We start from the raw sequence: 25,397 nt of genomic DNA on the forward strand, positions 1-25,397 counted from the left end.
ACCGAAACATTCCAACAACCAGCCAAAATATTACGAAATCCCGCCAAAACATCATAAAAACAAATCAAAACCTACCAAAACATTCCAAAAACCCGACAAAATAGTTTAGAACCCGCCAAAACTGATCAAAACATTCTGAAAAGATGCCAAAATACTATTAAACCAGTCAGAAGTGATCGAAACTTTCAATAACTTGCCAAAACATAATCAAAACAAATGAAAGCAAACCAAAACATTCCAAATACCCGCCAAAATATTTTAAAACCCGCCAAAAGGAATCCAAACATTCCAAAACCTGCCAAGACAATATAAACAACACAAGAGAAAACAAAACATTCTAAAACCCAACCAAAACATTCCGAAAACCCGCCAAAACATCATAAAACCAAATCAAAACAAACGAAACAATAAGAGGAACACGGCAACATATTGGCAAGCAAGAGACGGAGAACGCGGCACCTTCTAGGAGGCCAAGAAGTGAGCCGCACAACACCTGCACTGTGTCTGCAACTTTCAAACTGCTAGAAGCTAGTGGCTTGCCACTGGCCTGCCTCTTCAATTGCCATTAGCATTCCAATGGAAGCTATTCTTGGACAACTTTGCTCTGCTTGTTGCTAGTTCTGCCCCAGCCTACCATAGATAACCTTGCTCTTCCCTTGAGGCTCTGAGATGCCAAGAACTTGTCAACTTCAAAGGGCGGGCCGGGCTACATCTACTCAGCTGCCACAGTTTCTCCTTGCTAGACCTAGTGGGAAAGCATTTTGCTGAGATGCAGAAGGCAAGAAACGCAGAATACGGAGACGCGGAGCTGTCCCAAGTGCTGCTGCCAGGCGTCTTTCCGCAGAAGGAGTGCCCCGGAGTGCACCGCAACCGGCACCATCATCTCTGCTCAAAAACCAAAATATTTTCAAACCCGCCAAAACTCATCCAAAAATATTTTCAAACCCGCCAAAATAGAAAACCAGACAGAAGTGATCAATACATTCGAGAAAACCTGACAAAACATGATAAAGCCCACCAAAGCTAATCCAAACACACCAAAAACTGGGCTAAACAGAATCAAAACAAATCAAAACAAATCTAAACCTTGTAAAACCCGCCAAAATATTTCCAAACCCGTCAAAACTAATCAAAACCTTCCGAATACCCGTTAAAAAACATTCCAAATACCCGACAAAAGATTTTAAAACACGCCAAAATGAATCCAAACATTCCAAAACCTGCCAACACAATAAAAACAACTCAAGAGAATACAAAACATTCTAAAACCCAACCAAAACATTCCGAAAACCCGCCAAAACATCATCAAAACAAATCAAAACCAACCAAAATATTCCAAAGACCCGCCAAAATGATTTAGACCCACAAAACTCGTCAAAACATTCTGAAAAGATGCCAAAATATTAGAAAACCAGCCTGAACTGATCAAAACATCCAAAAAACTTGGCAATATATCATAAAAACAAATCAAAACTAACCAAAACATTTCAAATACCCGCCAAAATATTTTAAAACCCGCCAAAAGGAATCCAAACATTCCAAAACCTGCCAAGACAATATAAACAACACAAGAGAAAACAAAACATTCTGAAACACCACCAAAACATTCTGAAAACCCGCCAAAACATCATAAAAACAAATCAAAACAAACCAAACAATAAGAGGAACACGGCAATATATTGGCAAGCAAGAGACAGAGAGCGCGGCACCTTCGAGGAGGCCAAGAAGGAAATCGCACAACACCTGCACTGTGTCTGCAACTTTCAAACTGCTAGAAGCTAGTGGCTTGCCACTGGCCTGCCTCTTCAATTGCTATTAACATTCCAATGGAAGCTATTCTTGGACAACTTTGCTCTGCTTGCTGCTAGTTCTGCCCCAGCCTACCATAGATAACCTTGCTCTTCCCTTGAGGCTCTGAGATGCCAAGAACTTGTCAACTTCAAAGGGCGGGCCGGGCTACATCTACTCAGCTGCCACAGTTTCTCCTTGCTAGACCTAGTGGGAAAGCATTTTGCTGAGATGCAGAGGGCAAGAAACGCAGAATACGGAGACGCGGAGCTGTCCCAAGTGCCGCTGCCAGGCGTCTTGCCGCAGAAGGAGCGCCCCGGAGCGCACCGCAACCGGCACCGTCGTCTCTGCGCAAAGAGCCAAAATATTTGAAAACCCGCCAAAACTCATCCAAAAATATTTTCAAACCCGCCAAAATAGAAAACCAGACAGAAGTGATCAATACATTCGAAAAAACCTGACAAAACATGATAAAGCCCACCAAAGCTAATCCAAACACACCAAAAACTGGGCTAAACAGAATCAAAACCTTCTAAAAACCGGCCAAAATATTTCAAAACCCGTCAAAACTAATCAAAACATTCCGAATACCCGCCAAAACATTCCAAATACCCGCCAAAATATTTTAAACCCCGCCAAAAGGAATCCAAACATTCCAAAACCTGCCAACACAATAAAAACAACTCAAGAGAATACAAAACATTCTAAAACCCAACCAAAACATTCCCGAAAACCCGACAAAACATCATCAAAACAAATCAAAACCAACCAAAATATTCCGAAAACCCGCCAAAATAATTTAGACCCACAAAACTCATCAAAACATTCTGAAAAAATGCCAAAACATTAGAAAACCAGCCAGAACTGATCAAAACATTCAAAAAACTTGGCAAAACATCATAAAAACAAATCAAAACCAACCAAAACATTCCAAAAACCCGACAAAATAGTTTAGAACCTGCCAAAACTCATCAAAACATTTTGAAAAGATGCCAAAATACTAGAAAACCAGTCTGAAGTGATCGAAACTTTCAATAACTTGCCAAAACATAATCAGAACAAATGAAAGCAAACCAAAACATTCCAAATACCCGCCAAAATATTTTAAAACCCACTAAAACAAATCCAAACGTTCCACAACCTGCCAACACAATAAAAACAACACAAGAGAAAACAAAACATTCTAAAACACCACCAAAACATTCCGAAAACCCGCCAAAACATCATCAAAACAAATCAAAACAAACCAAACAATAAGAGGAACACGCCGACATATTGGCAAGCAAGAGACAGAGAGCGCGGCACCTTCTAGGAGGCCAAGAAAGAAGCCGCACAACACCTGCACTGTGTCTGCAACTTTCAAACTGCTAGAAGCTAGTGGCTTGCCACTGGCCTGCCTTTTCAATTGCCATTAGCATTCCAACGGAAGCTATTCTTGGACAACTTTGCTCTGCTTGCTGCTAGTTCTGCCCCAGCCTACCATAGATAACCTTGCTCTTCCCTTGAGGCTCTGAGATGCCAAGAACTTGTCAACTTCAAAGGGCGGGCCGGGCTACATCTACTCAGCTGCCACAGTTTCTCCTTGCTAGACCTAGTGGGAAAGCATTTTGCTGAGATGCAGAGGGCAAGAAACGCAGAATACGGAGACGCGGAGCTGTCCCAAGTGCCGCTGCCAGGCGTCTTTCCGCAGAAGGAGCGCCCCGGAGCGCACCGCAACCGGCACCGTCGTCTCTGCGCAAAGAGCCAAAATATTTGAAAACCCGCCAACACTCATCCAAAAATATTTTCAAATCCGCCAAAATAGAAAACCAGACAGAAGTGATCAATACATTCGAAAAAACCTGACAAAACATGATAAAGCCCACCAAAGCTAATCCAAACACACCAAAAACTGGGCTAAACAGAATCAAAACCTTCTAAAAACCGGCCAAAATATTTCAAAACCCGTCAAAACTAATCAAAACATTCCGAATACCCGCCAAAACATTCCAAATACCCGCCAAAATATTTTAAACCCCGCCAAAAGGAATCCAAACATTCCAAAACCTGCCAACACAATAAAAACAACTCAAGAGAATACAAAACATTCTAAAACCCAACCAAAACATTCCCGAAAACCCGACAAAACATCATCAAAACAAATCAAAACCAACCAAAATATTCCGAAAACCCGCCAAAATAATTTAGACCCACAAAACTCATCAAAACATTCTGAAAAAATGCCAAAACATTAGAAAACCAGCCAGAACTGATCAAAACATTCAAAAAACTTGGCAAAACATCATAAAAACAAATCAAAACCAACCAAAACATTCCAAAAACCCGACAAAATAGTTTAGAACCCGCAAAACTCATCAAAACATTTTGAAAAGATGCCAAAATACTAGAAAACCAGTCTGAAGTGATCGAAACTTTCAATAACTTGCCAAAACATAATCAAAACAAATGAAAGCAAACCAAAACATTCCAAATACCCGCCAAAATATTTTAAAACCCACTAAAACAAATCCAAACGTTCCACAACCTGCCAACACAATAAAAACAACACAAGAGAAAACAAAACATTCTAAAACACCACCAAAACATTCCGAAAACCCGCCAAAACATCATCAAAACAAATCAAAACAAACCAAACAATAGGAGGAACACGGCAACATATTGGCAAGCAAGAGACAGAGAGCGCGGCACCTTCTAGGAGGCCAAGAAAGAAGCCGCACAACACCTGCACTGTGTCTGCAACTTTCAAACTGCTAGAAGCTAGTGGCTTGCCACAGGCCTGCCTTTTCAATTGCCATTAGCATTCCAACGGAAGCTATTCTTGGACAACTTTGCTCTGCTTGCTGCTAGTTCTGCCCCAGCCTACCATAGATAACCTTGCTCTTCCCTTGAGGCTCTGAGACGCCAAGAACTTGTCAACTTCAAAGGGCGGGCCGGGCTACATCTACTCAGCTGCCACAGTTTCTCCTTGCTAGACCTAGTGGGAAAGCATTTTGCTGAGATGCAGAAGGCAAGAAACGCAGAATACGGAGACGCGGAGCTGTCCCAAGTGCCGCTGCCAGGCGTCTTGCCGCAGAAGGAGCGCCCCGGAGCGCACCGCAACGGGCACCGTCATCTCTGCGCAAAAAGCCAAAATATTTGAAAACCCGCCAAAACTCATCCAAAAATATTTTCAAACCCGCCAAAATAGAAAACTAGACAGAAGTGATCAATACATTTGAAAAAACCTGACAAAACATGATAAAGCCCACCAAAGCTAATCCAAACACACCAAAAACTGGGCTAAACAGAATCAAAACAAATCAAAACAAGTCTAAACCTTCTAAAAACCCGCCAAAATATTTCAAAACCCGTCAAAACTAATCAAAACCTTCCGAATACCCGTTAAAAAACATTCCAAATACCCGCCAAAAGATTTTAAAACCCGCCAAAAGGAATCCAAACATTCCAAAACCTGCCAAGACAATATAAACAACACAAGAGAAAACAAAACATTCTGAAACACCACCAAAACATTCCGAAAACCCGACAAAACATCATCAAAACAAATCAAAACCAACCAAAATATTCCAAAAACCCGCCAAAATGATTTAGAACCGCAAAACTCATCAAAACATTCTGAAAAGATGCCAAAACATTAGAAAACCAGCCAGAACTGATCAAAACATTCAAAATACTTGGCAAAACATCATAAAAAGTAATCATAAACCAACCGAAACATTCCAAAAACCTGACAAAATAGATTAGAACCCGCCAAAACTGATCAAAACATTTTGAAAAGATGCCAAAATACTATCAAACCAGTCTGAAGTGATTGAAACTTTCAATAACTTGCCAAAACATAATCAAAACAAATGAAAGCAAACCAAAACATTCCAAATACCCGCCAAAATATTTTAAAACCCGCCAAAAGGAATCCAAACATTCCAAAACCTGCCAACACAATAAAAACAACACAAGAGAAAACAAAACATTCTAAAACACCACCAAAACATTCTGAAAACCCGCCAAAACATCATCAAAACAAATCAAAACAACCAAACAATAAGAGGAACAAGGCAACATATTGGCAAGCAAGAGACGGAGAGCGCGGCACCTTCGAGGAGGCCAAGAAGGAAATCGCACAACACCTGCACTGTGTCTGCAACTTTCAAACTGCTAGAAGCTAGTGGCTTGCCACTGGCCTGCCTCTTCAATTGCCATTAGCATTCCAATGGAAGCTATTCTTGGACAACTTTGCTCTGCTTGCTGCTAGTTCTGCCCCAGCCTACCATAGATAACCTTGCTCTTCCCTTGAGGCTCTGAGATGCCAAGAACTTGTCAACTTCAAAGGGCGGGCCGGGCTACATCTACTCAGCTGCCACAGTTTCTCCTTGCTAGACCTAGTGGGAAAGCATTTTGCTGAGATGCAGAAGGCAAGAAACGCAGAATACGGAGACGCGGAGCTGTCCCAAGTGCCGCTGCCAGGCGTCTTTCCGCAGAAGGAGCGCCCCGGAGCGCACCGCAACCGGCACCGTCATCTCTGCTCAAAAACCAAAATATTTTCAAACCCGCCAAAACTCATCCAAAAATATTTTCAAACCCGCCAAAATAGAAAACCAGACAGAAGTGATCAATACATTCGAGAAAACCTGACAAAACATGATAAAGCCCACCAAAGCTAATCCAAACACACCAAAAACTGGGCTAAACAGAATCAAAACAAATCAAAACAAATCTAAACCTTGTAAAACCCGCCAAAATATTTCCAAACCCGTCAAAACTAATCAAAACCTTCCGAATACCCGTTAAAAAAACATTCCAAATACCCGACAAAAGATTTTAAAACCCGCCAAAATGAATCCAAACATTCCAAAACCTGCCCACACACTAAAAACAACTCAAGAGAATACAAAACATTCTAAAACCCAACCAAAACATTCCGAAAACCCGCCAAAACATCATCAAAACAAATCAAAACCAACCAAAACATTCCGAAAACCCGCCAAAACATCATAAAAACAAATCAAAACAAACCACACAATAAGAGGAACACGGCAACATATTGGCAAGCAAGACACAGAGAGCGCGGCACCTTCTAGGAGGCCAAGAAGGAAGCCGCACAACACCGGCACTGTGTCTGCAACTTTCAAACTGCTAGAAACTAGTGGCTTGCCACAGGCCTGCCTCTTCAATTGCCATTAGCATTCCAATGGAAGCTATTCTTGGGCAACTTTGCTCTGCTTGCTGCTAGTTCCGCCCCAGCCTACCATAGATAACCTTGCTCTTCCCTTGAGGCTCTGAGATGCCACGAACTTGTCAACTTCAAAGGGCGGGCCGGGCTACATCTACTCAGCTGCCACAGTTTCTCCTTGCTAGACCTAGTGGGAAACCATTTGGCTGAGATGCAGAAGGCAAGAAACGCAGAATACGGAGACGCGGAGCTGTCCCAAGTGCCGCTGCCAGGCGTCTTTCCGCAGAAGAACCGCCCCGGAGCGCACCGCAACCGGCACCGTCATCTCTGCACAAAGAGCCAAAATATTTGAAAACCCGCCAAAACTAATCCAAAAATATTTTCAAACCCGCCAAAATAGAAAACCAGACAGAGGTGATCAATACATTCGAAAAAACCTGACAAAACATGATAAAGCCCACCAAAGCTAATCCAAACACACCAAAAACTGGGCCAAACAGAATCAAAACAAATCAAAACAAATCGAAACCTTCTAAAAACCGGCCAAAATATTTCAAAACCCGTCAAAACTAATCAAAACATTCCGAATACCCGCCAAAACATTCCGAACACCCACCAAAACATTCCAAATACCCGCCAAAACATTCCAAAAACCCGCCAAAACATCATAAAAAAAAAATCAAAACCAACCAAAATACTCCGAAAACCCGCCAAAATAATTTAGACCCGCAAAACTCATTAAAACATTCTGAAAAGATGCCAAAACATTAGAAAACCAGCCTGAACTGATCAAAACATCCAAAAAACTTGGCAAAACATCATAAAAACAAATCAAAACCAACCAATAAATTCCAAAAACCTGACAAAATAGTTTAGAACCCGCCAAAACTGATCAAAACATTCTGAAAAGATGCCAAAATACTAGAAAACCAGTCAGAAGTGATCAAAATTTTCAATAACTTGCCAAAACATAATCAAAACAAATGAAAGCAAACCAAAACATTCCAAATACCCGCCAAAATATTTTAAAACCCGCCAAAAGGAATCCAAATGTTCCACAACCTGCCAACACAATAAAAACAACACAAGAGAAAACAAAACATTCTAAAACCCAACCAAAACATTCCGAAAACCCACCAAAACATCATAAAAACAAATCAAAACCAACCAAAATATTCCGAAAACCCGCCAAAATAATTTAGACCCGCAAAACTCATCAAAACATTCTGAAAAGATGCCAAAACATTAGAAAACCAGCCTGAACTGATCAAAACATTCAAAAAACTTGGCAAAACAACATAAAAACAAATCAAAACCAACCAAAACATTCCGAAAACCCGCCAAAACATCATAAAAACAAATCAAAACAAACCAAACAATAAGAGGAACACGGCAACATATTGGCAAGCAAGACACAGAGAGCGCGGCACCTTCTAGGAGGCCAAGAAGGAAGCCGCACAACACCGGCACTGTGTCTGCAACTTTCAAACTGCTAGAAGCTAGTGGCTTGCCACAGGCCTGCCTCTTCAATTGCCATTAGCATTCCAATGGAAGCTATTCTTGGACAACTTTGCTCTGCTTGCTGCTAGTTCCGCTCCAGCCTACCATAGATAACCTTGCTCTTCCCTTGAGGCTCTGAGATGCCAAGAACTTGTCAACTTCAAAGGGCGGGCCGGGCTACATCTACTCAGCTGCCACAGTTTCTCCTTGCTAGACCTAGTGGGAAAGCATTTGGCTGAGATGCAGAAGGCAAGAAACGCACAATACGGAGACGCGGAGCTGTCCCAAGTGCCGCTGCCAGGCGTCTTTCCGCAGAAGGAGCGCCCCGGAGCGCACCGCAACCGGCACCGTCATCTCTGCGCAAAGAGCCAAAATCTTTGAAAACCCGCCAAAACTCATCCAAAAATATTTTCAAACCCGCCAAAATAGAAAACCAGACAGAGGTGATCAATACATTCGAAAAAACCTGACAAAACATGATAAAGCCCACCAAAGCTAATCCAAACACACCAAAAACTGGGCTAAACAGAATCAAAACAAATCAAAACAAATGTAAACCTTTTAAAAACCGGCCAAAATATTTCAAAACCCGTCAAAACTAATCAAAACATCCCGAACACCCGCCAAAACATTCCGAACACCTGCCAAAAGGAATCCAAACATTGCAAAACCTGCCAACACAATAAAAACAACTCAAGAGAATAAAAAACATTCTAAAACCCAACCAAAACATTCCGAAAACCCGCCAAAATATCATAAAAACAAATCAAAACCAACCAAAATATTCCGAAAACCCGACAAAATAATTTAGACCCGCAAAACTCATTAAAACATTCTGAAAAGATGCCAAAACATTAGAAAACCAGCCAGAACTGATCAAAACATTCAAAAAACTTGGCAAAACATCATAAAAACAAATCAAAACCAACCAAAACATTCCGAAAACCCGCCAAAACATCATAAAAACAAATCAAAACAAACCAAACAATAAGAGGAACACGGCAACATATTGGCAAGCAAGACACAGAGAGCGCGGCACCTTCTAGGAGGCCAAGAAGGAAGCCGCACAACACCGGCACTGTGTCTGCAACTTTCAAACTGCTAGAAGCTAGTGGCTTGCCACAGGCCTGCCTCTTCAATTGCCATTAGCATTCCAATGGAAGCTATTCTTGGACAACTTTGCTCTGCTTGCTGCTAGTTCCGCCCCAGCCTACCATAGATAACCTTGCTCTTCCCTTGAGGCTCTGAGATGCCACGAACTTGTCAACTTCAAAGGGCAGGCCGGGCTACATCTACTCAGCTGCCACAGTTTCTCCTTGCTAGACCTAGTGGGAAAGCATTTTGCTGAGATGCAGAAGGCAAGAAACGCAGAATACGGAGACGCGGAGCTGTCCCAAGTGCCGCTGCCAGGCGTCTTTCCGCAGAAGAACCGCCCCGGAGCGCACCGCAACCGGCACCGTCATCTCTGCGCAAAGAGCCAAAATCTTTGAAAACCCGCCAAAACTAATCCAAAAATATTTTCAAACCCGCCAAAATAGAAAACCAGACAGAGGTGATCAATACATTCGAAAAAACCTGACAAAACATGATAAAGCCCACCAAAGCTAATCCAAACACACCAAAAACTGGGCTAAACAGAATCAAAACAAATCAAAACAAATCGAAACCTTCTAAAAACCGGCCAAAATATTTCAAAACCCGTCAAAACTAATCAAAACATTCCGAATACCCGCCAAAACATTCCGAACACCCGCCAAAACATTCCAAATACCCGCCAAAACATTCCAAAAACCCGCCAAAACATCATAAAAAAAAATCAAAACCAACCAAAATATTCCGAAAAGCCGCCAAAATAATTTAGACCCGCAAAACTCATTAAAACATTCTGAAAGGCTGCCAAAACATTAGAAAACCAGACTGAACTGATCAAAACATTCAAAAAACTTGGCAAAACATCATAAAAACAAATCAAAACCAACCAAAAAATTCCAAAAACCTGACAAAATAGTTTAGAACCCGCCAAAACTGATCAAAACATTCTGAAAAGATGCCAAAATACTAGAAAACCAGTCAGAAGTGATCAAAATTTTCAATAACTTGCCAAAACATAATCAAAACAAATGAAAGCAAACCAAAACATTCCAAATACCTGCCAAAATATTTTAAAACCCGCCAAAAGGAATCCAAATGTTCCACAACTTGCCAACACAATAAAAACAACACAAGAGAAAACAAAACATTCTAAAACCCAACCAAAACATTCCGAAAACCCGCCAAAACATCATAAAAACAAATCAAAACCAACCAAAATATTCCGAAAACCCGCCAAAATAATTTAGACGCGCAAAACTCATCAAAACATTCTGAAAAGATGCCAAAAAATTAGAAAACCAGCCAGAACTGATCAAAACATTCAAAAAACTTGGCAAAACATCATAAAAACAAATCAAAACCAAGCAAAACATTCCAAAAACCAGCCAAAACATTCCGAAAACCCGCCAAAAGGAATCCAAACGTTCCACAACCTGCCAAGACGATAAAAACAACACAAGAGAAAACAAAACATTCTAAAACGCCACCAAAATATTCCGAAAACCCGCCAAAACATCATAAAAACAAATCAAAACAAACCAAACAATAGGAGGAACACGGCAACATATTGGCACACAAGAGACGGAGAGCGCGGCACCTTCTAGGAGGCCAAGAAGGAAGCCGCACAACACCTGCACTGTGTCTGCAACTTTCAAACTGCTAGAAGCTAGTGGCTTGCCACTGGCCTGCCTCTTCAATTGCCATTAGCATTCCAATGGAAGCTATTCTTGGACAACTTTGCTCTGCTTGCTGCTAGTTCTGCCCCAGCCTACCATAGATAACCTTGCTCTTCCCTTGAGGCTCTGAGATGCCAAGAACTTGTCAACTTCAAAGGGCGGGCCGGGCTACATCTACTCAGCTGCCACAGTTTCTCCTTGCTAGACCTAGTGGGAAAGCATTTTGCTGAGATGCAGAAGGCAAGAAACGCACAATACGGAGACGCGGAGCTGTCCCAAGTGCCGCTGCCAGGCGTCTTTCCGCAGAAGAACCGCCCCGGAGCGCACCGCAACCGGCACCGTCATCTCTGCGCAAAGAGCCAAAATATTTGAAAACCCGCCAAAACTCATCCAAAAATATTTTCAAACCCGCCAAAATAGAAAACCAGACAGAAGTGATCAATACATTCGAAAAAACCTGACAAAACATGATAAAGCCCACCAAAGCTAATCCAAACACACCAAAAACTGGGCTAAACAGAATCAAAACAAATCAAAACAAATGTAAACCTTTTAAAAACCGGCCAAAATATTTCAAAACCCGTCAAAACTAATCAAAACATCCCGTACACCCGCCAAAACATTCCGAACACCTGCCAAAAGGAATCCAAACATTGCAAAACCTGCCAACACAATAAAAACAACTCAAGAGAATACAAAACATTCTAAAACCCAACCAAAACATTCCGAAAACCCGCCAAAACATCATCAAAACAAATCAAAACCAACCAAAATATTCCGAAAACCCCACAAAATAATTTAGACCCGCAAAACTCATCAAAACATTCTGAAAAGATGCCAAAACATTAGAAAACCAGACTGAACTGATCAAAACATTCAAAAAACTTGGCAAAACATCATAAAAACAAATCAAAACAAACCAAACAATAAGAGGAACACGGCAACATATTGGCAAGCAAGACACAGAGAGCGCGGCACCTTCTAGGAGGCCAAGAAGGAAGCCGCACAACACCGGCACTGTGTCTGCAACTTTCAAACTGCTAGAAACTAGTGGCTTGCCACAGGCCTGCCTCTTCAATTGCCATTAGCATTCCAATGGAAGCTATTCTTGGACAACTTTGCTCTGCTTGCTGCTAGTTCCGCCCCAGCCTACCATAGATAACCTTGCTCTTCCCTTGAGGCTCTGAGATGCCACGAACTTGTCAACTTCAAAGGGCGGGCCGGGCTACATCTACTCAGCTGCCACAGTTTCTCCTTGCTAGACCTAGTGGGAAAGCATTTTGCTGAGATGCAGAAGGCAAGAAACGCAGAATACGGAGACGCGGAGCTGTCCCAAGTGCCGCTGCCAGGCGTCTTTCCGCAGAAGAACCGCCCAGGAGCGCACCTCAACCGGCACCGTCATCTCTGCACAAAGAGCCAAAATATTTGAAAACCCGCCAAAACTCATCCAAAAATATTTTCAAACCCGCCAAAATAGAAAACCAGACAGAAGTGATCAATACATTCGAAAAAACCTGACAAAACATGATAAAGCCCACCAAAGCTAATCCAAACACACCAAAAACTGGGCTAAACAGAATCAAAACAAATCAAAACAAATCGAAACCTTCTAAAAACCGGCCAAAATATTTCAAAACCCGTCAAAACTAATCAAAACCTTCCGAATACCCGCCAAAACATTCCGAACACCCGCCAAAACATTCCAAATACCCGCCAAAACATTCCAAAAACCCGCCAAAACCTCATAAAAAAAAAATCAAAACCAACCAAAATATTCCGAAAAGCCGCCAAAATAATTTAGACCCGCAAAACTCATCAAAACATTCTGAAAAGATGCCAAAACATTAGAAAACCAGACTGAACTGATCAAAACATTCAAAAAACTTGGCAAAACATCATAAAAACAAATCAAAACCAACCAAAAAATTCCAAAAACCTGACAAAATAGTTTAGAACCCGCCAAAACGGATCAAAACATTCTGAAAAGATGCCAAAATACTAGAAAACCAGTCAGAAGTGATCAAAATTTTCAATAACTTGCCAAAACATAATCAAAACAAATGAAAGCAAACCAAAACATTCCAAATACCCGCCAAAATATTTTAAAACCCGCCAAAAGGAATCCAAATGTTCCACAACCTGCCAACACAATAAAAACAACACAAGAGAAAACAAAACATTCTGAAACACCACCAAAACATTCCGAAAACCCGCCAAAACATCATAAAAACAAATCAAAACCAACCAAAATATTCCGAAAACCCGCCAAAATAATTTAGACCCGCAAAACTCATCAAAACATTCTGAAAAGATGCCAAAACATTAGAAAACCAGCCAGAACTGATCAAAACATTCAAAAAACTTGGCAAAACATCATAAAAACAAATCAAAACCAACCAAAACATTCCGAAAACCCGCCAAAACATCATAAAAACAAATCAAAACAAACCAAACAATAAGAGGAACACGGCAACATATTGGCAAGCAAGACACAGAGAGCGCGGCAACTTCTAGGAGGCCAAGAAGGAAGCCGCACAACACCTGCACTGTGTCTGCAACTTTCAAACTGCTAGAAGCTAGTGGCTTGCCACTGGCCTGCCTCTTCAATTGCCATTAGCATTCCAATGGAAGCTATTCTTGGACAACTTTGCTCTGCTTGCTGCTAGTTCTGCCCCAGCCTACCATAGATAACCTTGCTCTTCCCTTGAGGCTCTGAGATGCCAAGAACTTGTCAACTTCAAAGGGCGGGCCGGGCTACATCTACTCAGCTGCCACAGTTTCTCCTTGCTAGACCTAGTGGGAAACCATTTGGCTGAGATGCAGAAGGCAAGAAACGCAGAATACGGAGACGCGGAGCTGTCCCAAGTGCCGCTGCCAGGCGTCTTTCCGCAGAAGAACCGCCCCGGAGCGCACCGCAACCGGCACCGTCATCTCTGCACAAAGAGCCAAAATATTTGAAAACCCGCCAAAACTAATCCAAAAATATTTTCAAACCCGCCAAAATAGAAAACCAGACAGAGGTGATCAATACATTCGAAAAAACCTGACAAAACATGATAAAGCCCACCAAAGCTAATCCAAACACACCAAAAACTGGGCTAAACAGAATCAAAACAAATCAAAACAAATGTAAACCTTTTAAAAACCGGCCAAAATATTTCAAAACCCGTCAAAACTAATCAAAACATCCCGAACACCCGCCAAAACATTCCGAACACCTGCCAAAAGGAATCCAAACATTGCAAAACCTGCCAACACAATAAAAACAACTCAAGAGAATACAAAACATTCTAACACCCAACCAAAACATTCCGAAAACCCGCCAAAACATCATAAAAACAAATCAAAACCAACCAAAATATTCCGAAAACCCGACAAAATAATTTAGACCCGCAAAACTCATCAAAACATTCTGAAAAGATGCCAAAACATTAGAAAACCAGCCAGAACTGATCAAAACATTCAAAAAACTTGGCAAAACATCATAAAAACAAATCAAAACCAACCAAAACATTCCGAAAACCCGCCAAAACATCATAAAAACAAATCAAAACAAACCAAACAATAAGAGGAACACGGCAACATATTGGCAAGCAAGACACAGAGAGCGCGGCACCTTCTAGGAGGCCAAGAAGGAAGCCGCACAACACCGGCACTGTGTCTGCAACTTTCAAACTGCTAGAAGCTAGTGGCTTGCCACAGGCCTGCCTCTTCAATTGCCATTAGCATTCCAATGGAAGCTATTCTTGGACAACTTTGCTCTGCTTGCTGCTAGTTCCGCCCCAGCCTACCATAGATAACCTTGCTCTTCCCTTGAGGCTCTGAGATGCCACGAACTTGTCAACTTCAAAGGGCGGGCCGGGCTACATCTACTCAGCTGCCACAGTTTCTCCTTGCTAGACCTAGTGGGAAAGCATTTTGCTGAGATGCAGAAGGCAAGAAACGCAGAATACGGAGACGCGGAGCTGTCCCAAGTGCCGCTGCCAGGTGTCTTTCCGCAGAAGAACCGCCCAGGAGCGCACCGCAACCGGCACCGTCATCTCTGCACAAAGAGCCAAAATATTTGAAAACCCGCCAAAACTAATCCAAAAATATTTTCAAACCCGCCAAAATAGAAAACCAGACAGAGGTGATCAATACATTCGAAAAAACCTGACAAAACATGATAAAGCCCACCAAAGCTAATCCAAACACACCAAAAACTGGGCTAAACAGAATCAAAACAAATCAAAACAAATCGAAACCTTCTAAAAACCGGCCAAAATATTTCAAAACCCATCAAAACTAATCAAAACCTTCCGAATACCCGCCAAAACATTCCGAACACCCGCCAAAACATTCCAAATACCCGCCAAAACATTCCAAAAACCCGCCAAAACATCATAAAAAAAAAATCAAAACCAACCAAAATATTCCGAAAAGCCGCCAAAATAATTTAGACCCGCAAAACTCATCAAAACATTCTGAAAATATGCCAAAACATTAGAAAACCAGACTGAACTGATCAAAACATTCAAAAAACTTGGCAAAACATCATAAAAACAAATCAAAACCAACCAAAAAATTCCAAAAACCTGACAAAATAGTTTAGAACCCGCCAAAACGGATCAAAACATTCTGAAAAGATGCCAAAATACTAGAAAACCAGTCAGAAGTGATCAAAATTTTCAATAACTTGCCAAAACATAATCAAAACAAATGAAAGCAAACCAAAACATTCCAAATACCCGCCAAAATATTTTAAAACCCGCCAAAAGGAATCCAAATGTTCCACAACCTGCCAACACAATAAAAACAACACAAGAGAAAACAAAACATTCTGAAACACCACCAAAACATTCCGAAAACCCGCCAAAACATCATCAAAACAAATCAAAACCAACCAAAATATTCCGAAAACCCGCCAAAATAATTTAGACCCGCAAAACTCATCAAAACATTCTGAAAAGATGCCAAAACATTAGAAAACCAGCCAGAACTGATCAAAACATTCAAAAAACTTGGCAAAACATCATAAAAACAAATCAAAACCAACCAAAACATTCCGAAAACCCGCCAAAACATCATAAAAACAAATCAAAACAAACCAAACAATAAGAGGAACACGGCAACATATTGGCAAGCAAGACACAGAGAGCGCGGCAACTTCTAGGAGGCCAAGAAGGAAGCCGCACAACACCTGCACTGTGTCTGCAACTTTCAAACTGCTAGAAGCTAGTGGCTTGCCACTGGCCTGCCTCTTCAATTGCCATTAGCATTCCAATGGAAGCTATTCTTGGACAACTTTGCTCTGCTTGGTGCTAGTTCTGCCCCAGCCTACCATAGATAACCTTGCTCTTCCCTTGAGGCTCTGAGATGCCAAGAACTTGTCAACTTCAAAGGGCGGGCCGGGCTACATCTACTCAGCTGCCACAGTTTCTCCTTGCTAGACCTAGTGGGAAACCATTTGGCTGAGATGCAGAAGGCAAGAAACGCAGAATACGGAGACGCGGAGCTGTCCCAAGTGCCGCTGCCAGGCGTCTTTCCGCAGAAGAACCGCCCCGGAGCGCACCGCAACCGGCACCGTCATCTCTGCACAAAGAGCCAAAATATTTGAAAACCCGCCAAAACTAATCCAAAAATATTTTCAAACCCGCCAAAATAGAAAACCAGACAGAGGTGATCAATACATTCGAAAAAACCTGACAAAACATGATAAAGCCCATCAAAGCTAATCCAAACACACCAAAAACTGGGCTAAACAGAATCAAAACAAATCAAAACAAATGTAAACCTTTTAAAAACCGGCCAAAATATTTCAAAACCCATCAAAACTAATCAAAACATCCCGAACACCCGCCAAAACATTCCGAACACCTGCCAAAAGGAATCCAAACATTGCAAAACCTGCCAACACAATAAAAACAACTCAAGAGAATACAAAACCTTCTAAAACCCAACCAAAACATTCCGAAAACCCGCCAAAATATCATAAAAACAAATCAAAACCAACCAAAATATTCCGAAAACCCCACAAAATAATTTAGACCCTCAAAACTCATCAAAACATTCTGAAAAGATGCCAAAACATTAGAAAACCAGACTGAACTGATCAAAACATTCAAAAAACTTGGCAAAACATCATAAAAACAAATCAAAACCAACCAAAACATTCCGAAAACCCGCCAAAACATCATAAAAACAAATCAAAACAAACCAAACAATAAGAGGAACACGGCAACATATTGGCAAGCAAGACACAGAGAGCGCGGCACCTTCTAGGAGGCCAAGAAGGAAGCCGCACAACACCGGCACTGTGTCTGCAACTTTCAAACTGCTAGAAACTAGTGGCTTGCCACAGGCCTGCCTCTTCAATTGCCATTAGCATTCCAATGGAAGCTATTCTTGGGCAACTTTGCTCTGCTTGCTGCTAGTTCCGCCCCAGCCTACCATAGATAACCTTGCTCTTCCCTTGAGGCTCTGAGATGCCACGAACTTGTCAACTTCAAAGGGCGGGCCGGGCTACATCTACTCAGCTGCCACAGTTTCTCCTTGCTAGACCTAGTGGGAAAGCATTTGGCTGAGATGCAGAAGGCAAGAAACGCACAATACGGAGACGCGGAGCTGTCCCAAGTGCCGCTGATAGGCGTCTTTCCGCAGAAGGACCGCCCCGGAGCGCACCGCAACCGGCACCGTCATCTCTGCGCAAAGAGCCAAAATATTTGAAAACCCGCCAAAACTAATCCAAAAATATTTTCAAACCCGCCAAAATAGAAAACCAGACAGAAGTGATCAATACATTCGAAAAAACCTGACAAAACATGATAAAGCCCACCAAAGCTAATCCAAACACACCAAAAACTGGGCTAAACAGAATCAAAACAAATGTAAACCTTTTAAAAACCGGCCAAAATATTTCAAAACCCGTCAAAACTAATCAAAACATCCCGAACACCCGCCAAAACATTCCGAACACCTGCCAAAAGGAATCCAAACATTGCAAAACCTGCCAACACAATAAAAACAACTCAAGAGAATACAAAACATTCTAACACCCAACCAAAACATTCCGAAAACCCGCCAAAACATCATAAAAACAAATCAAAACCAACCAAAATATTCCGAAAACCCGACAAAATAATTTAGACCCGCAAAACTCATCAAAACATTCTGAAAAGATGCCAAAACATTAGAAAACCAGACTGAACTGATCAAAACATTCAAAAAACTTGGCAAAACATCATAAAAACAAATCAAAACCAACCAAAACATTCCGAAAACCCGCCAAAACATCATAAAAACAAATCAAAACAAACCAAACAATAAGAGGAACACGGCAACATATTGGCAAGCAAGACACAGAGAGCGCGGCACCTTCTAGGAGGCCAAGAAGGAAGCCGCACAACACCGGCACTGTGTCTGCAACTTTCAAACTGCTAGAAACTAGTGGCTTGCCACAGGCCTGCCTCTTCAATTGCCATTAGCATTCCAATGGAAGCTATTCTTGGACAACTTTGCTCTGCTTGCTGCTAGTTCCGCCCCAGCCTACCATAGATAACCTTGCTCTTCCCTTGAGGCTCTGAGATGCCACGAACTTGTCAACTTCAAAGGGCGGGCCGGGCTACATCTACTCAGCTGCCACAGTTTCTCCTTGCTAGACCTAGTGGGAAAGCATTTGGCTGAGATGCAGAAGGCAAGAAACGCACAATACGGAGACGCGGAGCTGTCCCAAGTGCCGCTGCCAGGCGTCTTTCCGCAGAAGAACCGCCCAGGAGCGCACCGCAACCGGCACCGTCATCTCTGCACAAAGAGCCAAAATATTTGAAAACCCGCCAAAACTAATCCAAAAATATTTTCAAACCCGCCAAAATAGAAAACCAGACAGAGGTGATCAATACATTCGAAAAAACCTGACAAAACATGATAAAGCCCACCAAAGCTAATCCAAACACACCAAAAACTGGGCTAAACAGAATCAAAACAAATCAAAACAAATCGAAACCTTCTAAAAACCGGCCAAAATATTTCAAAACCCGTCAAAACTAATCAAAACCTTCCGAATACCCGCCAAAACATTCCGAACACCCGCCAAAACATTCCAAATACCCGCCAAAACATTCCAAAAACCCGCCAAAACATCATAAAAAAAAAATCAAAACCAACCAAAATATTCCGAAAAGCCGCCAAAATAATTTAGACCCGCAAAACTCATCAAAACATTCTGAAAATATGCCAAAACATTAGAAAACCAGACTGAACTGATCAAAACATTCAAAAAACTTGGCAAAACATCATAAAAACAAATCAAAACCAACCAAAAAATTCCAAAAACCTGACAAAATAGTTTAGAACCCGCCAAAACGGATCAAAACATTCTGAAAAGATGCCAAAATACTAGAAAACCAGTCAGAAGTGATCAAAATTTTCAATAACTTGCCAAAACATAATCAAAACAAATGAAAGCAAACCAAAACATTCCAAATACCCGCCAAAATATTTTAAAACCCGCCAAAAGGAATCCAAATGTTCCACAACCTGCCAACACAATAAAAACAACACAAGAGAAAACAAAACATTCTAAAACCCAACCAAAACATTCCGAAAACCCACCGAAACATCATCAAAACAAATCAAAACCAACCAAAATATTCCGAAAACCCGACAAAATAATTTAGACCCGCAAAACTCATCAAAACATTCTGAAAAGATGCCAAAACATTAGAAAACCAGACTGAACTGATCAAAACATTCAAAAAACTTGGCAAAACATCATAAAAACAAATCAAAACCAACCAAAACATTCCGAAAACCCGCCAAAACATCATAAAAACAAATCAAAACAAACCAAACAATAAGAGGAACACGGCAACATATTGGCAAGCAAGACACAGAGAGCGCGGCACCTTCTAGGAGGCCAAGAAGGAAGCCGCACAACACCTGCACTGTGTCTGCAACTTTCAAACTGCTAGAAGCTAGTGGCTTGCCACAGGCCTGCCTCTTCAATTGCCATTAGCATTCCAATGGAAGCTATTCTTGGACAACTTTGCTCTGCTTGCTGCTAGTTCTGCCCCAGCCTACCATAGATAACCTTGCTCTTCCCTTGAGGCTCTGAGATGCCAAGAACTTGTCAACTTCAAAGGGTGGGCCGGGCTACATCTACTCAGCTGCCACAGTTTCTCCTTGCTAGACCTAGTGGGAAAGCATTTTGCTGAGATGCAGAAGGCAAGAAACGCACAATACGGAGACGCGGAGCTGTCCCAAGTGCCGCTGATAGGCGTCTTTCCGCAGAAGGACCGCCCCGGAGCGCACCGCAACCGGCACCGTCATCTCTGCGCAAAGAGCCAAAATATTTGAAAACCCGCCAAAACTAATCCAAAAATATTTTCAAACCCGCCAAAATAGAAAACCAGACAGAAGTGATCAATACATTCGAAAAAACCTGACAAAACATGATAAAGCCCACCAAAGCTAATCCAAACACACCAAAAACTGGGCTAAACAGAATCAAAACAAATGTAAACCTTTTAAAAACCGGCCAAAATATTTCAAAACCCGTCAAAACTAATCAAAACATCCCGAACACCCGCCAAAACATTCCGAACACCTGCCAAAAGGAATCCAAACATTGCAAAACCTGCCAACACAATAAAAACAACTCAAGAGAATACAAAACATTCTAACACCCAACCAAAACATTCCGAAAACCCGCCAAAACATCATAAAAACAAATCAAAACCAACCAAAATATTCCGAAAACCCGACAAAATAATTTAGACCCGCAAAACTCATCAAAACATTCTGAAAAGATGCCAAAACATTAGAAAACCAGACTGAACTGATCAAAACATTCAAAAAACTTGGCAAAACATCATAAAAACAAATCAAAACCAACCAAAACATTCCGAAAACCCGCCAAAACATCATAAAAACAAATCAAAACAAACCAAACAATAAGAGGAACACGGCAACATATTGGCAAGCAAGACACAGAGAGCGCGGCACCTTCTAGGAGGCCAAGAAGGAAGCCGCACAACACCGGCACTGTGTCTGCAACTTTCAAACTGCTAGAAACTAGTGGCTTGCCACAGGCCTGCCTCTTCAATTGCCATTAGCATTCCAATGGAAGCTATTCTTGGACAACTTTGCTCTGCTTGCTGCTAGTTCCGCCCCAGCCTACCATAGATAACCTTGCTCTTCCCTTGAGGCTCTGAGATGCCACGAACTTGTCAACTTCAAAGGGCGGGCCGGGCTACATCTACTCAGCTGCCACAGTTTCTCCTTGCTAGACCTAGTGGGAAACCATTTGGCTGAGATGCAGAAGGCAAGAAACGCACAATACGGAGACGCGGAGCTGTCCCAAGTGCCGCTGCCAGGCGTCTTTCCGCAGAAGAACCGCCCAGGAGCGCACCGCAACCGGCACCGTCATCTCTGCACAAAGAGCCAAAATATTTGAAAACCCGCCAAAACTAATCCAAAAATATTTTCAAACCCGCCAAAATAGAAAACCAGACAGAGGTGATCAATACATTCGAAAAAACCTGACAAAACATGATAAAGCCCACCAAAGCTAATCCAAACACACCAAAAACTGGGCTAAACAGAATCAAAACAAATCAAAACAAATCGAAACCTTCTAAAAACCGGCCAAAATATTTCAAAACCCGTCAAAACTAATCAAAACCTTCCGAATACCCGCCAAAACATTCCGAACACCCGCCAAAACATTCCAAATACCCGCCAAAACATTCCAAAAACCCGCCAAAACATCATAAAAAAAAAATCAAAACCAACCAAAATATTCCGAAAAGCCGCCAAAATAATTTAGACCCGCAAAACTCATCAAAACATTCTGAAAAGATGCCAAAACATTAGAAAACCAGACTGAACTGATCAAAACATTCAAAAAACTTGGCAAAACATCATAAAAACAAATCAAAACCAACCAAAAAATTCCAAAAACCTGACAAAATAGTTTAGAACCCGCCAAAACGGATCAAAACATTCTGAAAAGATGCCAAAATACTAGAAAACCAGTCAGAAGTGATCAAAATTTTCAATAACTTGCCAAAACATAATCAAAACAAATGAAAGCAAACCAAAACATTCCAAATACCCGCCAAAATATTTTAAAACCCGCCAAAAGGAATCCAAATGTTCCACAACCTGCCAACACAATAAAAACAACACAAGAGAAAACAAAACATTCTAAAACCCAACCAAAACATTCCGAAAACCCACCGAAACATCATCAAAACAAATCAAAACCAACCAAAATATTCCGAAAACCCGACAAAATAATTTAGACCCGCAAAACTCATCAAAACATTCTGAAAAGATGCCAAAACATTAGAAAACCAGCCAGAACTGATCAAAACATTCAAAAAACTTGGCAAAACATCATAAAAACAAATCAAAACCAACCAAAACATTCCGAAAACCCGCCAAAACATCATAAAAACAAATCAAAACAAACCAAACAATAAGAGGAACACGGCAACATATTGGCAAGCAAGACACAGAGAGCGCGGCACCTTCTAGGAGGCCAAGAAGGAAGCCGCACAACACCTGCACTGTGTCTGCAACTTTCAAACTGCTAGAAGCTAGTGGCTTGCCACAGGCCTGCCTCTTCAATTGCCATTAGCATTCCAATGGAAGCTATTCTTGGACAACTTTGCTCTGCTTGCTGCTAGTTCTGCCCCAGCCTACCATAGATAACCTTGCTCTTCCCTTGAGGCTCTGAGATGCCAAGAACTTGTCAACTTCAAAGGGTGGGCCGGGCTACATCTACTCAGCTGCCACAGTTTCTCCTTGCTAGACCTAGTGGGAAAGCATTTTGCTGAGATGCAGAAGGCAAGAAACGCACAATACGGAGACGCGGAGCTGTCCCAAGTGCCGCTGATAGGCGTCTTTCCGCAGAAGGACCGCCCCGGAGCGCACCGCAACCGGCACCGTCATCTCTGCGCAAAGAGCCAAAATATTTGAAAACCCGCCAAAACTAATCCAAAAATATTTTCAAACCCGCCAAAATAGAAAACCAGACAGAAGTGATCAATACATTCGAAAAAACCTGACAAAACATGATAAAGCCCACCAAAGCTAATCCAAACACACCAAAAACTGGGCTAAACAGAATCAAAACAAATGTAAACCTTTTAAAAACCGGCCAAAATATTTCAAAACCCGTCAAAACTAATCAAAACATCCCGAACACCCGCCAAAACATTCCGAACACCTGCCAAAAGGAATCCAAACATTGCAAAACCTGCCAACACAATAAAAACAACTCAAGAGAATACAAAACATTCTAACACCCAACCAAAACATTCCGAAAACCCGCCAAAACATCATAAAAACAAATCAAAACCAACCAAAATATTCCGAAAACCCGACAAAATAATTTAGACCCGCAAAACTCATCAAAACATTCTGAAAAGATGCCAAAACATTAGAAAACCAGACTGAACTGATCAAAACATTCAAAAAACTTGGCAAAACATCATAAAAACAAATCAAAACCAACCAAAACATTCCGAAAACCCGCCAAAACATCATAAAAACAAATCAAAACAAACCAAACAATAAGAGGAACACGGCAACATATTGGCAAGCAAGACACAGAGAGCGCGGCACCTTCTAGGAGGCCAAGAAGGAAGCCGCACAACACCGGCACTGTGTCTGCAACTTTCAAACTGCTAGAAACTAGTGGCTTGCCACAGGCCTGCCTCTTCAATTGCCATTAGCATTCCAATGGAAGCTATTCTTGGACAACTTTTCTCTGCTTGCTGCTAGTTCCGCCCCAGCCTACCATAGATAACCTTGCTCTTCCCTTGAGGCTCTGAGATGCCACGAACTTGTCAACTTCAAAGGGCGGGCCGGGCTACATCTACTCAGCTGCCACAGTTTCTCCTTGCTAGACCTAGTGGGAAAGCATTTTGCTGAGATGCAGAAGGCAAGAAACGCACAATACGGAGACGCGGAGCTGTCCCAAGTGCCGCTGCCAGGCGTCTTTCCGCAGAAGAACCGCCCAGGAGCGCACCGCAACCGGCACCGTCATCTCTGCACAAAGAGCCAAAATATTTGAAAACCCGCCAAAACTAATCCAAAAATATTTTCAAACCCGCCAAAATAGAAAACCAGACAGAGGTGATCAATACATTCGAAAAAACCTGACAAAACATGATAAAGCCCACCAAAGCTAATCCAAACACACCAAAAACTGGGCTAAACAGAATCAAAACAAATCAAAACAAATCGAAACCTTCTAAAAACCGGCCAAAATATTTCAAAACCCGTCAAAACTAATCAAAACCTTCCGAATACCCGCCAAAACATTCCGAACACCCGCCAAAACATTCCAAATACCCGCCAAAACATTCCAAAAACCCGCCAAAACATCATAAAAAAAAAGTCAAAACCAACCAAAATATTCCGAAAAGCCGCCAAAATAATTTAGACCCGCAAAACTCATCAAAACATTCTGAAAAGATGCCAAAACATTAGAAAACCAGACTGAACTGATCAAAACATTCAAAAAACTTGGCAAAACATCATAAAAACAAATCAAAACCAACCAAAAAATTCCAAAAACCTGACAAAATAGTTTAGAACCCGCCAAAACGGATCAAAACATTCTGAAAAGATGCCAAAATACTAGAAAACCAGTCAGAAGTGATCAAAATTTTCAATAACTTGCCAAAACATAATCAAAACAAATGAAAGCAAACCAAAACATTCCAAATACCCGCCAAAATATTTTAAAACCCGCCAAAAGGAATCCAAATGTTCCACAACCTGCCAACACAATAAAAACAACACAAGAGAAAACAAAACATTCTAAAACCCAACCAAAACATTCCGAAAACCTACCAAAACATCATCAAAACAAATCAAAACCAACCAAAATATTCCGAAAACCCGACAAAATAATTTATACCCGCAAAACTCATCAAAACATTCTGAAAAGATGCCAAAACATTAGAAAACCAGCCAGAACTGATCAAAACATTCAAAAAACTTGGCAAAACATCATAAAAACAAATCAAAACAAACCAAACAATAAGAGGAACACGGCAACATATTGGCAAGCAAGACACAGAGAGCGCGGCAACTTCTAGGAGGCCAAGAAGGAAGCCGCACAACACCTGCACTGTGTCTGCAACTTTCAAACTGCTAGAAGCTAGTGGCTTGCCACA

The sequence above is a fragment of the Passer domesticus genome, chromosome 7 (assembly GCF_036417665.1).
Source record: "Passer domesticus isolate bPasDom1 chromosome 7, bPasDom1.hap1, whole genome shotgun sequence".
NCBI lineage: Eukaryota > Metazoa > Chordata > Aves > Passeriformes > Passeridae > Passer > Passer domesticus.